Raw genomic sequence first — 12248 nt, forward strand, 5'->3', positions numbered from 1 at the left:
TGATGTATGGAACATACTTTAGATCAGCTCCCTTCATACACACACAGAAAACTCTTTTTTTTCTATTGCTCGTTCTTTAGAAACAGTTGGGCTGTTTCTAGTTTTTGCATGTTTAAATAAAGCTTCTGCCATGTATTTTGTAAACACGTTTTTCAATACTCGGACAAATATGCATGTTGGATTTTCCTATAAGATTGTTCAAGAAAATGCTACACTTTTGGCCAAGTGGCTGCAGCTTGTTAAGCTGCTGACCGCTCTTTTGTCTCTGTTGCTCCACTCCATTTCCAGCACGTACATATTTTGGTATGTAGTATTACTATTTTATGTTAAATTTGCTTTTCCTACTACTTTCAAATAGATTTGTACTTGTTTACTGGTTACTTGTGAGCTTCAGTTTGAAACGTTTCAGCTCAAATAATTTGTATTTGGCATTTTTCATCTTTGTTACTGTTGACTTTTAGAAGTCTGTTTTAGGACTGTAAAGAAAATCTTCTGTAAGGATTCAGTGTTCTCTTACTGACATCTGGTCCTGGCACAACTCTACTACAACTACAGTGCTCAACACTAGAAGTACCACTGGGCAAGCCTCTCCTGTCCTCTGTCTTTGGAGGAAAAGATTCTCCAGTTCAGCCTTAACAGTGACACCTGCCAGTGCCTTTGTACCGAGGTCCCTTAATAGAAGCATTCCTTCCAACTCCCAGTTTACTGAGAAATTTAATTGTGAATGTGTTGAATTTTTACGTTGTTTTGCAAGTATTAATGTGATATTATTCCATTATGGCACTAATATGATGCATTACATTATTTGATCTTTTTGAATTTGAAAACATTCTCAAAATAAAGCAAAATGGATTTGGTATATTCTTTGATTATTTTTGCACATTGCTAGATGACATTTACAAGCATACTAAACTATTTTTTAACTATGCTCACAAAGTTTGGTTCTGTGTCTGATTCTGTGGGTTTTGAGAATCAGGAAGAGGGCCCTTTGGACTCCCTGCAGAGGTTTAATATCAGTGTTAGTCTTCAAATGTTTTCTGGAGCTTAATGCAGAAATCTATTCTTTGGTAGTTTCTTACTGAAGGTTAATTTTATATGTAAGAGTTCAAGTTAATTGACAGTTACAGAACTACTATGGTTTTGTCCTCGCCTCAGTTTAGTATTTGTGTGTGTGTGTGTGTGTGTGTGTGTGTGTGTGTGTGATGCACATGTGGTGAGTGTTTATAAAGGTACTTGTGCTGTGCAATGCCTGTGGAGGCCAGAAGAGAGGTTTAGATTCCCCTGGAAGTGGAATTACAGGTTGTTAGCCTCCATTTGGGTGCTGGTAATTGAACCCTGGTCCTCTTCAAGAGCAGTCAGTGCTCATAACCACTGAGCCATCTCTCCAGTTCTCAGGTGACTAGGTTTACTCACAGATATATAGATATTTGTGCATTTCATCTTGTCAAATTTATTGTCACAGAATTATGGACAGTATTATTTTCCACATGACAGTTTTTGCTGAAGCCAGAATCAAGACCCTCTTTCATTTAAAACTTCCTGTTATCTCCTTGGAGTTATTACCAGCTTGGCTCATCAAATTTGTGTTGACTGTGTAAGTTTGACATCCACTGTGCCAGTTTCCTAGTTGGAGTTCTGGACTTCCTCTATGTCACATAAATGAGAAAAGGAAAGTTATTCTTTCACTTTAAACAAACTTGTAAGTTTTTAAAAAAATATTTTTTAAGGTTACAAAAATAATGGCTGAGGGGCGCACACCTTTAATCCCAGCACTTGGAAAGCAGAGAAGCACAGCAGGTGATTCACCTCCCACCATTCCTCTCCTTTCCCCTAGGTGTGAGTCCCGGGGATAGTCCTTTCATTGTTCACACCGCTGAGTGCTTCCATCTTTGCTGTCTAGTGAGGGCGGATAGACAGAAACAAACTGGAAGCAGCAGTAGGAATTCTTAATAAATATCACCAACTTGGATGCTGAATAAAATTCATACTAAATATACCTCATTTTACACTACTACTGGGCTCACTGATGTGGAAATACAGCCAATTTCATACTCAATATAAGAGAAACGGTCACTTGAAGGGACTAGTGATTTCCTCAGAGAGATTTTACTTCTTAGAAAGGCAGTCTGGGGACCATCCTAGATGATAGCATGATTTCGTTTTAATGGAGGTGTTTTCCGTTCCTTTCATTCTAATCTAGGACTTACTGCCTCTTTTGTTTTATAAAGGAATGTGTAACAAGATAAAGTAGTGTTGAGTCTATCACAATATGATACCTGGGCTGTCCTCATGCCATCCCACTAGGGAGAGTCAAATCAGCTCAGTAGATATTACTGAGCTTTTGTTGAGTGTATAAAGAGTTAAATGTCTACTCTCCTTTTCCTAAATGAAAAACTTCAGTAAATGACTGGGATGTGCAGGGAATATTTTTCACTTGCCAAGAAATGAACTGTAATAATGACATTTTCACATAAAGTGTCTAATGTGAAATCATACTAAACTTTTGAAAAAACTCAGCTTCCTCCCTGCCCCCAGGCATCTATTTACGTTTGCAGTTTACCACCTATTCACTGATTCACCCTGTTTAAGTAATTCCTTCCATGTAGAATTCCATGAATATTAACTAATGCAATGTCAGCTAAGTACCTTATTAGCACTCGTATTTGACATTTATCTATTTCTATGAATTGAGATTACTGCTATTGTTAGTACACTTCTTCATGCAGTGTGATGGGTTCAGAAGAAAGCATGTTTCCTCTCCTGGTCAGGTCAGGGGAGTGATCACGGTAATGCAAGATTTTTATGCTGTATCTTCAAAAGAAATGAAAGTTAGGTAAGTCTATGCACCTTGGTAAGGCTTTCCTCATGCAGGGTAGCAAGTTCAAAAGATATGCTTTGCAATTTAGAGAACATTGCAGCATCTTTCACATGTAAAGCAAAAATTGTACAATGGACAACGATAAAGCTGAACAGAGTCAGGGGCTGATTATAAAAACATCTTCTTAAATGCAAATGAGTCTAGATTTTGGTCTGAAGATATGGAACACTTCTGTGGCAGAATAATCTGATTCAAATGTAAATTCTCATTATATATTGGAGCTCGGTTTTTCATTGCTTATCTAGGAACTTCAGAAGGAATTAAAAGAGCACAAATGGGTAGAGCAATAACTAATATAGAGTGAAAATTAAGAAGTGTGCAGATGAATTTTACCTTAATAATTCCTAGAATTTCGAGCAATAATTGCATGGCTCTGCTCGTTTGGCTTACGTCTTAAGACAACGAGATATGTGAAGCAGGCACCAAGGGAGAGAGAGAGTGAAAGACAAACAGAAACATGGGCCAAGCGCCTGCAGAGTCCAGACTAACCTCGTCCCCACTGAGGCCCTTCATAAAAGCCTACATTTACCTAAATGATGTATTTTTATTTTTTAATACTTGATTGTAATGAACTCATAAAGAAAAACATCATACAGCTAGGTTAAGGTGGCCCCTCAGACAAACCCTTGCCCAGTCCCACACTGAGTACCTCGGTGAACATCTGTGCTGTTAGAATAGTCATTCTGATGTCATGGAGCTTCACTTACAATTTTGAACTTTCAATATCAATCATGTTTTATGTATGTATCCATGAAGAAACAATTATGACAGTTTTGAAACCAGAAAAACAACAGCTTTATATCCTCTTCCACAACTCTTATGTCCCTTTGCCTACATGTATTCTTCCTTATCAACCTGGCTTCCATTCAAAATGTTATACTATATGCACACTTACTGCTATCTACATATAAACATGTGCTCATTGTAGGCAAGGATCTGCATAAGAGGAAGAACATGTTTATTCTTCTGAGTTTGGGTCACCTCACTCACTTTCTATGTCCGTTTATTTCCTTGCAAATTTTGTGAATTAATTTTTCTTTTTTAAAACTCTATTTGTGTTTTATGTGTATAAGTGTTGTGTTGCATGTATGCAAATGCACACCTATGTGCAACACCCTTAGAGGCCAGAAGAAGGTGGCAGATGCTCCTGGAACTTGAATTACAGACAGTTGCTACTCCACTGTGGTGCTGGAAACCAGGGCTCAGTGGTCTGCACAAGCAGCCAGCGTTCTTAACTGTTGAACTGTCTCTCCTGATTTCATGTTTCTTTACAAATGAATGAAACTCCATTTTGTATATGTACCATATTTTCATTATTCATTCATCTGCTAATGAGCATACAGGGTTGTTCCTATTTCCTTGTTACCTAGTCTTCCTTACTGGATTTTCCAGTGATAATTTCCAGTTTTCCTGTGTAGCTAATTATTTTTGGATGCCTTTACGATAAAAAATTCCTCAAGTTATTCTTTGTGTTTTCTCATCAAACCCTGTTAGGAGAATTCTAAATGACATGTTGTCCAGATTTAGAAGAGAAACACTCATTATGCACTACAGCCAAAATTTTGGAGCCAATCAGTAACTTAAGTACTGAGCTAATATAAAAGTAAAAGCTGTACATGAACACACGGCCTTTAAAATGGAACAAGAAGAGCACAATGGGGGCTATGATGGCAGCAGGACTCAGACCAGAAGCTGGGATGAGGCCCTGGGTCCACATCCTCATATCTTCCTGCCTCAGAACTCCACCATTTCACTTAACCAAAGACGTTTCCCACAGACATGGAAAACATTGGGCCCATAGAGATGCACAGGTGTCCAGAGATGCACAGGTGTCCACAGAGATGCACAGGTGTTCAGAGATGTACAGGTGTCCACAGAAATGCACGGGTGTCCAGAAATGCACAGGTGTCCACAGAGATGCACAGGTGTCCGCAGAGCTGCACGGGAAAACCTCGGACCCACCCACACACTGTGGTGTTCCTTCTGCCATGGCCACTTTAGGTCTCTCTTCCCACTTCCTTTCCTTCCAGTTTTCCTCCTTGTTTTTCAACAACATATCAGTTTCAGCTCCAGGCTTATCACTGAACTAGGTCCTAGGGGGAAATATATGTGTAAATTGAATTTTCTGTAATCTGAGAATCTTCACGCAGTAGAGAAAATCCACTAACTCAAAGAAAATGAATGAAAATCCCTGGATGTGACCCGCTGTGATATTGTCTGGTTGTGGGTGGGATTTAATGCTCCAGACGTGGGAACCGAGAAACACTGAGTTCTCATGGGCAAGTGGGGGGGGGGGTCCACTCACATTACTTAATTTATTGCTCCCAATGACTGTTTTAGATGGTGCTGTCCATTCCATTTACAACTGAAGATAATATTCCAGAAGAAGAATGTGATGAGGTATCAGAAAGAGCGCAGTATGGACATGGGCATAGAAGACCTCACTCAAAATGCGCATTTACTGAAAGAACAAATTCAAAAACCACATGCTTTGAATGACAAACTTACAAAATCACCAGGTTCCAGTGGTTTGGTATGATTTAGAGTAGAAAGAATGTAGGCAAAAGAGTACAGAGGAAAAGCTTGCCTGAACTAATGACATTTGAACAGGTCTTTAGTACGTATGTGCTCTCTTGTAAATAGATTCCTTATTTCACATGCAACGACGATTAATATTTTTCCATCCATTAAATATAAGTACATAGCTATTAAATAGTACAACCTGATTTTTCATACATTCTATGTCAATTTACATTTAAATTCTCTTTCAAACATAATATTTCTATGGCTGGGAAGATAGTTCAGTGGGGAAGATAGTTTACTGTGTGAGCATGATGAGCTGGGTTTAAATAGCCAGAACACATGTAAAAAGCTAAGCATTGCTGAGCCTGCCTGCAAGCTCAGCAGTGTGAGAGTAGACATGGAGAACTTAGTGGCCAGGCAGCCTAGCTGAAACACTGTTTATGATTTAATCAGTGACTCTGCCTTAAGGAATAAATAAGGTGGGGAAAAATGGAGGAGGCCACCCAAAGTTTTGGTCTGGCCTTTACATATGCGTTCATATGTATGTGTACTTACATACTCATGTACATGCAGCACACACACACACACACACACACACACACACACACACACCACAGCACACAGCATGCACAAACACACACACAAAAGTCTCTATTTCAGATTTTTTTCTAGTAACAAAAATTCTAAAAGCTTACTTTTGGTAAAAGTCATCATTTAGATTTTCAGTCATGTTCAGAAGACATACTTTCTCCTTTTCTCTTTAGACATTGCACCAGAACTGCCATATATTTTTGTGATTTCTCTCACTTATGCAGAAAGAAAAGCAAGAATACTACTAGTAATATATTTAACCGAAGAACTGAAGAATATGCACAACGCGATCCCTATGAGTTTACCAGCGACATCCATTTACAAAGCTATCAATAATCTCAAAATTTATCTAGAACAAAAAAAATTCCCTGATAGCCAAAGATATAAAAAAGGAAGCTACACTGCTATAATAAACAAAACAGCATGGCATCAACATAAGGATTTATGCACCAGACTATAGACATCTAGACTATATATTTTCAAGCAACATATCTAATAATGGTGGGGAGGACAGGGAAACTTTACAAGGAACTCCAAGCACCCTAAGGAAAGAGCAAACAACAGAACCAAAATCTAGGATCTAGGTAATAGGCAGAAATCAACACATCCCAAGAAAAGACACAGAAGGCAGACAGATCCATGACTAAGTGCTCAGTCTCCAAAACAGTCAGTGAAATGCAAGGCAAAACCAAAGAAATATCACTTCACCCCTAATACTAAAATTGTAAAACACAGCCAGAGATGTAGGGAAAAGGAATCCTGGACACTGCTGGAAATTAATACAGCCACTTTGGAAAGTCTTCATGCAGGTTTCTGAACCATTTTTAAAACGCACCTACCAGATGATTCTACATCTTACTTCTGGGTATAGATCAAAGGAAATGAAATCAGTGTCAAAGGTATATGCACTCCCATGTTCACTGAAGCTCTATTCACAAGAGTCAATAAGTGAAAACAACCGAAGTGTCTGTCAACTGATGACTACATAAAGAAAATGTGGTATATACACACCAAAGATTAGTATTCATTCATATAAAGTTGAAATCTTGCCATTTACAACTAGCTTCATTAACAGAATGAGAATTCATAATAATAATAATAATTATTATTATTATTATTATTATTATTATTATTTGACACAGGGTCTCACTAAATAGCTTGAGTAGCCTGGAATTCGCTATGCAGACCAGGATGATCTGGAACTCACAGGACTCCACCTACCTCTGCCTACTAAGTACTGGATTTAAAGGCTTGAACCACCATGGCTACAGAACTATTATTTAATAAAAGCACCACGTGGTCACCTTCATACTTGAGTTAATATCATAGAATTTGAAAGAATCTGGTTGTTACCACAGGCTAAGCACAGTAGTTGGGAGGGAGCAATGCATAACTACTGATCAGCTAAGTGAGCAGCAATTACACAGAGGCCAGAAGTTCTGCTGAGCTGTTGACTACAAGTAGGAATATGTATCAATTAGGTTAATTAATATTAATACACTATGTATTTCTAAAATCCATAAGAAAGGATATTTAATATTTTTACCAACAAGTGTCAGTATATGAATGTTTATAGATAATATAGGTAACGTGATTTAAAATTGCACAATGTATGAAAACATCATGTGGTTTCTAATTACAATGCACAATCTTTATTTTATATACCAGATAATGTAAAATATAAAATTAGCTTATTCATATTTGCTGTGCACGTATTTAAAGATTCTTTTAAATCACAAATCCAAACAGTCTTCTAAAATTCAAAGGTAAGTTTATCACGGGCAGCTAGATTCTTGAACTCCATATAATGTCTATCAAAAATCTATTTCTTCACTTTCAGATTTGGACACTATCGTTACTGAGTACTAAAATAGTTCAGTAAGAAAATGAGGCTGCCTCGTCTTCATTGTCTCCATTAAAGTACTATCACCTGCCCATTTTATTTTTTCAAACGTACTCAGAGCGAGCAATCACCAAAAATGGCTTCAATCTAGAATGATTTTCTCGTTTCTCATTGCTTTATTCTTCCCAACTTTGGCTCCTCATATTTACTCTCTGACTTTCTATATTTCTGTTCAAATTTCATCACATTCAATAATATATCTTTTAATCACATTTAGACAACCTATATTCTTTTTTAAGTTTGAAAGTCTGTTATTATTATCCTGACCTTCAAGCCTTCGAAAAGAGGCAACATTTTCATCTCCAGTAACTCTTTACATGTTCTCTGACTTCTCAAATAGCAACCATCTTGCCATCTTATTTTTCAGTCATCTATGTGTATATTTCACACTCCAAAAACAGCTATTATTGCATAGACTAAATGGATTGTTTGCACATTGCATCCGTTCTTCCTCTCAATATAATCCCTTCTTCCTGATGAGAATGTTTCCTTTTATCAGGTATGAATGTTTCTTGCTTAACTAGCTCTCTCATGGTATATCTAATCAGTGAAGACACAGACAGTGCTTCCTAACAACTAATATCAGCATCATCTGTGAAAGCCTTTGGACATACTGTTGGACTTCTCTAGAACAACACTCTCCAATTATGACCTATGTAACAATTTAAATGTGGGTTTGGAAGACAAAGGCTCTGTGATCAAGTGAACTCAGCATCTGCAGCACATTATGACCTTTGGGGGAAATGCGGAGTCAGGCTGTTCATGATTCTTTATCAATTTAGAGTAAACTAGTGCAATTATGTTAAGCTTGTGTGTATAGAGATCGTGTGTGCACATGAATACAGGGGCACATGGAGGCCAGAAGAAGGCATCCAATCTCCGGGAGCTGGAGTTACAGGCAGTTATGAGTTGCCCAGCATAGCTACTGGGAACCAAACTTGTATCCTCTCAAGGGCAGAAAAGTACTCTTAACTGCTGAATCATCTCTCAGTCCCCACAAACTTATTTATACCATGTGCTTCAAATTTCTTTGACAAAGGCTAGGCCAATGTTCTTTTATTGATGGTTTTGTATCTTAGCCTGCTTTCCATGATTTTTTATTTTGATAGTTTTAATATGTCAATAATATCATTTGTCTGAAGTGTTATATTATAACTGCTGCCTACAAGCTCAAATGACAGGCAGATACCGACTGAAAATACACATCCAAACCGTTAATCTTACTGTAGTTATCATCCTTACTTCCATTTGTTTGTGTCAGTCCTTTTTGTTTAGTTTCCAGAAATGAGTACATCTTTCCCTTCTTTTAAATTCCGTAAGTACATACTGCAAAATTACTTTAAATCCAATTGTGTTTGGATTTTCCTTCCTCCATCACTATATATTTTTCAAAGTATAGAATCTTCCTGTAAGGTTACAAAGGTGAGTATTTCTGTTCTTGTTTTATTAAGATCAACAGAGCAAAATAAAGATTTAAGTGACTTGGGCCAAAGCAAATCTGTGAATCCCTGCAACATCAGCTGCTGCTGAGGATGGTAAATTGTGCCTCCCACAGAGCAGCGAGCAGCTTTATCAGAGCAGGTCAAGAATGTGAAATGTAAATCAAAAGGAAAACAGAGTCAGTGAAGCTCCTGACAGTTTCCAATGACCCACACTCTAATGAGCAGAAAATGTCATCAAAGATTATAACAAGACAGTTGCTGCTCTTGTTTTGATAATTGTGTCTTCACATCTAAAGAAAAACAGAAACCTGAAACAAAATAAGCCATAGATGAAGAAGCATCTTGAGGGATGAAAACTGTCGCTTTACCACCTATCGCCCCATTTACCCGAGAACTAAAGAAGAATTGTACATCACCAAATAATCTCATAGGTACCACTTCTATATTTGAATATTGCTATGGTACTTTCTGTGATCTCTAATTCCTTAGTGAAGTTGGTTCTATGTGTGTAAGAGACATAAATGTGGCCTGTGCTGTTAGTCCCTGAAGTACATAATACAGCACCTGTACTGTTCCAGACGCTTTGTACTACTGCACTCCCTCGTTTGAGTAATTCTGTTACCTTCTTTGTCAAGTTGACAGATTTAGAATCTCCTTGAAGAAGACTCTGTGCATGGCTTTGAGGTTATTTCTAGAGAAATTGGATTGTAATATGAAGATCTACTCTAAATGTAAGGCCACCATTCCTCATGCTAGGGTCCCAGGCTGAATGGGCTGGAGAAGAATGGAAAGAGAAGAAAGCCAGATGAGCACCAGCACTGCCATCTCTGCTTCCTGACTGTGACTATAATGTGATCTGATGACTCATGTTCCCACTGCCTTGATTTCCCTGCCCTGATGGAATGTATGTTTAACTGTGAAGGTATGGTCTTCCTTCCTTAATTGCCTCTGTCACACAGTTTGCAACAGCAAAGACAAAAGACACACAGTTACTTTTCTGAATTCATGTCATTAATTTTAGATCCCCCCAAGAATCACTTTTGAGCACTTTAGAGTCTATGACATTCACTTACATTATTTATCATGACACCCTACACCATCTAGAGCCCAGCACAAGTCTTCATAACCAGGCTGGTCCCTAAAGCAGCCACAATGAGGTTGAGATATGATGTTCTATCCCTTGCTTTCTGTAAGCAGTAGATCATTATGGTCCACTTTCAGTATGACGTCAGTTTAGAGCTCATTAAAGAATAACAGAGACCCCAGGACCCTACCTGCCCTGTGAGAAGTGGACCCTGCTTGTTGTGGTATCTCAGTTCATCCTTGGGTAGAAAAGTTGTTACATGACTGAGCCCATATATCACAAAAGGAAGCATCTTGATCCCCCAGGAATACATTAGATAAAGCTTTGCATTCTAAACCAAATGGATGAGGAATTTGTGATGGGGGAGGCAACACTAGACACTGGGAAGACTGCACCTCCCTGAAAAACTCATTCGGATGTGGAGAGATGGTTCAGTACTTAATAGGACACACTGTTCTTACAGAGGACCCAAGTTTAGTTCCCAGTACCCACATTGCATGGCTCACAAACACCTGTAACTCCAGTCCCAGGGGATTTCATACCCTTTTGGAGTCTGCAGGTATCTAGACTCATATTTGCATATAGCCACCAACCCCCACCCCACATACACAGAATTAAAAATAAATCTTAATAATTCAGCCAATGAGAGCTAAATGGCAGAACGATGCAATTATAGATATAACAACCACTGATTTGTGCCAAGTCAGCATGCTAACCATTTTTTGCCTCTTGTCCAGACTGACACTTGTTTCTGCACAACTAAAAATGAATGTCTTGCTTTTGCTTCACTGAGTCTCTGGGATTCTCAGCATGAAGCAAGGATCACTGCTGCTACGTCACCCTCACCTGCTGGCCTCACACTTCCTTTCTCTTACTTTATGGAACACTAGTGTTTTTTGACTCATTGTTAATTCCAATCCGATTCACATTACAGAAAACTCCATTTCTCTTATGTGTGTTTTACACACCCATGTTTCTGCACCTGGCTGGCTAACACATCTATTCTCTGAAGACACTTGAATCAGAACCTATGCCTGCTTATTGCCAATTCCTGAAAGATCTGTTTATTGCACTATCCAATATTTCTGCAGCTCTTTTCCCCCTCATGTTTATTTACTTACCTGAACTTCTCCCAGTATTATACTCCATGAGGTCAGGAAGTAGGACTCTTGCTATCTAAGCTTCCTACCGCTGAAGTGTCATATTCTCAGAGGTGCAGTGGTTTAAATATTTAAACATGAATATTTCCCTGCATTTCCAGAAGGCAGAACTCAGGAGTGAGTGCTGTTGGGATAAATTCAAGGTATCCGCAAAGCTGTGTTCCCTCTGGAGACCGTGAAGGATTCTTTTCCATACTTCTAGCTTTTAGAAGTTGCTCATATTCCTACCTCACATACCTTCTTCCAGCTTCAGAGTTAGCAGTCTGGCCTTTTCAAATTCCTCTCTCTACATCGAACCTCATTCTTTTACATGTGGGCTCTTCTGTGATTTCTCTTGGCCTACTTGAGCAATCTCTGTGAATCTCCCTCACTCTGTATCCTTCATGTAACATCCGTGAAGGGTATCTTTACCTTCTATCACATATTTTCATTTTTGTAGTAGGACATAAACATCTTTGAAGAGGCCCTAATCTAGCTAAGATATGTTCTTACCTTAAATCTTTACATCTATTTACTTCCTGGTACCCATTTATTAAACAGTATTTGTTATTTGAAGGAATCGATGAACTATCATTCAAGTCAGCCTAATACTAGGCTGTGAAAATTTTGAGGCTAGGGAGCATGTTTTAATTTTCTCTATACCCCCTGTATTCTGTACTGTGTGGTG

At 38.3% G+C, this 12248-nt stretch overlaps 1 pseudogene; it reads right to left on the reverse strand.

The window, feature by feature from the left end:
• The window catches only part of LOC103737931, a 100038-nt pseudogene extending 95170 nt beyond the window's left edge, over window positions 1–4868 (reverse strand).
• Between the last annotated feature and the right edge of the window lie 7380 nt (window positions 4869–12248).

This window comes from Nannospalax galili, unplaced genomic scaffold (genome assembly GCF_000622305.1).
Source record: "Nannospalax galili isolate Female #2095 unplaced genomic scaffold, S.galili_v1.0 scaffold418, whole genome shotgun sequence".
NCBI lineage: Eukaryota > Metazoa > Chordata > Mammalia > Rodentia > Spalacidae > Nannospalax > Nannospalax galili.